The 5,000-nt window shown below is 44.4% G+C and overlaps 1 protein-coding gene across 6 annotated transcripts in view; it reads left to right on the top strand.

Moving 5' to 3' along the window:
* The window catches only part of LOC133956450 (extracellular sulfatase Sulf-2-like), a 39,418-nt gene that overhangs the window by 1,010 nt on the left and 33,408 nt on the right, over nucleotides 1–5,000 (top strand). The gene's annotated exons all lie outside the window — the stretch shown is intronic.

Genomic DNA, 5,000 nt, shown 5'->3' with positions numbered 1-5,000 from the left:
GCAGAGGTTCGAAGTGGGTGTGGTGTCCCAGTGGAAACCACAGCATCATGTTGAGAGCCGGGTGTGTGTCTGTGTGTGTGTGTGTGTGTGCTAATATTTCTGTTATGAAATAATTTTGTGATGCCCGTCTGTTTGTTTGTTTTGATTTCACAAAAACTCCAGAAGCGATTATCAGGAAACTTGTTGAGACGTGAAAATCTCCTCTGTCTCTTTAAGATCCCGATCAAGCTCAGTCTGCTCTGATTAGTCGGCTGGTCCGCTCTGTGCTGATTGGTCCGAGCTTCCAGCCCGTGTAGGAAATATTGCGCTCTGCTCTGTGCCTGGTTTTGTTAGGGGGCGTGTCTAAAGGTCTAAAGGAGTTCCGCACACTTTGTGATGTCACTTGATATCAAATATGATGGTTCCTCACAATCGCATGTAAAATAAAGACGTGTGTGTGTGTGTGTGTGTGTGTCTGTTATAGGGAGATCATGGCGCCTCTGTGGTAAACATAATTTAACACTGAGTGATTTGATCGCAGCCGACATGATTTCTATGGTTGTGGTAAAAGTTTCCATGGTAACAACTAACCCGACCTATCAGAGTTGGCGCTACCACCCCTGAGGATTGTGGGTAGTGTTGTACTTCTTGACATTGTTCTTATAACCAGGCAAACTTGTGGCTTCACGGGAGAATGTTGTTGTAGCTTGTGGTGCGTCTACCTTGGATGGTTAAAATATTACGTGTGACAGTAAAATCTCTTTTCAGAAAATGAAGGGTTTTTATGTCCAAAACCAGGAGGTTGAGCTCTACACACAACACCACACAACACAACACAACACCACACAGCACCACACAACACCGCACGATGACACACAGCACCACACAACACCACACAGCACCACACAACACCACACAGCACCAGCGTTCAAGCTGCTCTCAGATCTGAACTCCACAGGTCCTCCACAAACTGTGGAGAAGCTCTGGAGGAGATTCTCCAGAGCTTCACCCTCAGGTCACGTCTGGAGACGGCTTCAGAGTGAGCGTCTCCTAAAGTGACGACTCGGTCAGACGCGGTCACATGGGTCAGTGATGTCACATGGGGCAGTGATGAACTTCCTGTTCAATTCACATCTGTGCAACTGAGGAGGTGAATGAGACACATCTGGAGATTTCTTCTTTGTTGAACTTTGACCTGCAATGTTCTCTTCACGATTACACTGTACGCAATGTGACCTCAGTGCGAAGGCAGCGGCCATCTTGGAAAACACTCACTTCTGCTATTTCAGCTGAAAGACTGATTATTGATGTGTGTGTGTGTGTTTGTTTGTGTGTGTGTGTGGTCTGATTGATGTTCATCTGTTGTGTCAGTACATGACATGGCCGAGTGACAGAGAGAAACTGTGTGTGTGTGTGTGTGTGTGTGTGTGTTTGTGTGTGTGTGTGAGAGAGATGCTGACAGTGTTGACCGAAGCGGTTTCTCAGCCTTTGTCCTTTGACCCCTGATCCTCTCTCTCTCTCTCTCTCTCTCTCTCTCTGTTTTTTCCGATGATGTCATCACAGTGTCTCTTCACGTTTCATCAGAAGCGTCTTCAGCTGGTCTTTGACATGTGACTCCACGTGAGCTCAGAAGCTTCATACACACACATATTAAATAATCGGTACAAATATCTTGTGTTTCTCTTGTTTTAAACATCAGTGAAAACAACAATAACAGATATTTTATTCTTTTATTTGTCTTAGCGACAGGATCAAATCAGGGTCGAGAAGATTCGTGTTCACAAATGAATCCTCGTTTTTAATTCAGCTTTAAATAAACCATGAAAAATAAAAGCTGTGAAAATGTAGAAAAGACTTGAATTGGTAAAATGAAAACATGTCTGATCAGATCATGAGTGGAAACAGGTCAAACTGAAGCTGAACTCGTAATGTGGCGTTCATGAATAATGATTTACTTTAATCATTTGTAAATCAGCCTCTAAACCGTTGAATACATCCTGAAGATTTGTATTTGTACAACAAAGCAAAGCAACAACAACAGGAGATTAGATATGAAACCAGGTCACACGCTGAGCTTCACACTTTGTGTCTGGACACAAACGTTCACACACATTTATCAGTTAAAAACTTTTAACCACAGATACACAATCTGTAACTTCTACAAGGTTTGATTTACAAACGTTGAATTTTATTGTAAACATATTTCAAACCTGCATCTTGTTAAATGTGATTTTAGTTTTAAATGTTGCTCTAATGTCTGATTTATATCATTTATATATCTATTATTATTTCTATCATATTTTAATATTATATTACATATTTACACTTGAACATTTTAATTTCCTAGGAAACAATGTAAAAAAGTCACATGTAAATGTTTGACTCAGAGAAATCGAAGTCTGCATTATTATTTATTTATATATACACAGTAACGATTTCAAAGTTTTATTCAGAAAACTCCTGTTGGTGTTTTTAAAGCGAGAATCAACTGACTGCATGTGAGGCGCTGAGTGAACACACACACACACACACACACACACACACACACACACACACACACACACACACACACACACACAGTCATAAACAGTCACACACACAAAGTGATGTCATCACAGACAGTCAGCTGATCTGCTTGGCCCAAGGTCAAAACCATGGCAACGCAGCCTGGTGACCTTTGAACTTGTTACAAGCTGGAACCTGCAGGGTGCGCGCACACACACACAGACACACACACACACACACACACACACACACACACTCTGCACTGTGGGTCTCTCTCTCTCTGCTTCACTAACTTTCTCTCACATTGTCGCTCTTTTCTTTTCTTCTCTTTGTTCGTCTCTTTTTATACTAATTCGTTCACAGTCTGGAGCGTGTGTGTGTTTATGTGTGTGAGTGTGTGTGAATGTGTGTGTGTGTGTTTCTTGTATTATTTTTTCACATCAGCTGTGTGTGCGGTGTTTGTGTAGAGGATTGCTGGACGTGTTCAGACTGAGAACAGATGAGTTTTATCTCTGGAGAGTTTTTAGTCTTTGAGGTTTTTCACACGTTGTCGTGTTTTCCTGAAGAAACGAGGAGTTGTGTGTTTTTTAAACTCTGATGTCGAGTGTTTGATCCTCATCAGCTTGTCCTGCATCTTGAATCTCAGTTTCTTGAACGCGTCCTCCTCCGTGGCTCCGCTCACACCGGACAAACCTCCCACTAACATCTGGCTCTTCACTGTTCAGTCTCGGGTCACATGACTCTACAGTGCTGCAGTTTGCGTGCACATATTTCAACACACTTCTTTTTCACTGTGACCTTTGACCCCCGAAACCAAATCAATTCAGCTTTGAGTCCAAGTGACGACTGATCAAAAGTTGAAGACAATCCAAAAGAAACAGTTACAGCCTCTGAATTGTGTTGTCATTATTCTTTATTTACATGTGTTCTCATTGTGTGTTGAAGTTGAGAACTGATCCCTCAGGAAAGATGTTCAGGTGTGAACAGGGTCAGTGACCTGTTGTAGTAGAACACAGCAGATGGGAACTTACATCATGTTCATGCTCCTCAGAGGATGAACATAGCAGCCACCTTTCCACAATAAAACATGTGGATCAGATCTCTATGAATGTTCCGGCTCATGACCCCTGCCGCCTGCAGGGGGCGCTAGCTGCTCTTAAGGGAGTCCCTGAACGTCCTGCAGGGTTTTCTCCAGCGAGTCTCATAAATCTGCGGCACTTTAATTGTCCTTTTCACTTTGCTTCAGTCGGACAGAAGGTCACTCAGCTGTTTCTTTATTTATTCATCCTGTAACAGCTGCTATCGGTGTTCTCCCTCCTTGAGCTGTTCCACCATAAAGCCCCCCCCCCCCCTCGCTCGCTCCCTCGCTGCAGCAGAATTGATGAAATTGGTAATCGTTATAGACCGGTGCTGTGCAGCGGCTGACCTTCACAGGGACTCGGAGCGAGGGATGGAGGCCGGTGGAGAGAAGGAGAGCGATTCAGTTTTAGTGAATGTAAATTCTCCACAGAGCAGTTTGAGGCTGTGACGTCTCTGCAGCAGCAGCCGAGACAAACTCACTGCAGAGCTGCTTCTGTGGAACGTGCACAACTACAAGCAGAGGAGACCAGGAAGCTGCTGCTCATCACAAGCAACCTGAGAACATCACTTTTCATTTTGAAATTCATATCTTCAGTTTCATTAAGTGTCTTAAAGCAACATTAAGAGAATAACGACAAACCAACATCTGGATCTGTCTTTTCAAACTAAGAAACTCAAAACCTGGAGATGGATAGAAGAGGCAGGTTCTCTTATATCACCTAATTTATGAAATCTGTTAGAGACAGAAACAGTGAAAACAGAACGTGTCATTGGATCAATGTTTGGCTTCTGTCAGAAACGTGAGGGTTCAGAGGAAGTTTGAGATGTTTCCACTAGAAGGTGTTTGTTCGAGAGACGAGAGGAGATCTGCACGTCTTGGACAAAAGTTGTGTCTCAGTTCAGAGGCTGCGTCTCAGGTGCGTCCTTCCAGCCTGAGACACGGAGGCTCCACTCGCTGGATGCTTCCAGGCCCAAGTGCTCAAGGGTGGACATGTTGAAAAACCTCTGTGTCTCTGTTGTGTGGGACAAGCTGGTGTCCTCCAACACGGTGTCCACTGCAGATGAAGGATGTGCAGACCGGGTCCTGGACGTGGCCCAGGGCCCAGGAACCTGAGTGGAGCCTCAGCTGAAGACTCAGACCTTTCAGCTCTCTCTGTTCTGCCATCAGAAGAAGAAGACCTTTGTGTTCCTCTATCGCTGCAGCTCTGAACATCTACTGTGTTTCCCCCTGAGGAGCTTCGGCTGAAGGTCCTCGTCCGAGCGCAGCTTCCAGTTTTTGTAGGTTTCAATAATTTAAAAATCTGTTTCCAGCTCGAGTCTCCGTCTCTTTATTTTGGAGCAGCTGCTGTCGCTGAGTGTTCAGATGAGGAACTGATGAATAAACCAGCAGCAGCCAGACATGATCCCATGATGCCCCCCCCCCCCCCCCCCCCCCC

Source organism: Platichthys flesus, chromosome 7, assembly GCF_949316205.1.
Source record: "Platichthys flesus chromosome 7, fPlaFle2.1, whole genome shotgun sequence".
Classification (NCBI taxonomy): domain Eukaryota; kingdom Metazoa; phylum Chordata; class Actinopteri; order Pleuronectiformes; family Pleuronectidae; genus Platichthys; species Platichthys flesus.
Note: the sequence above shows the minus strand (reverse complement) of the source record. Positions and strands in the feature narration are given on the sequence as shown.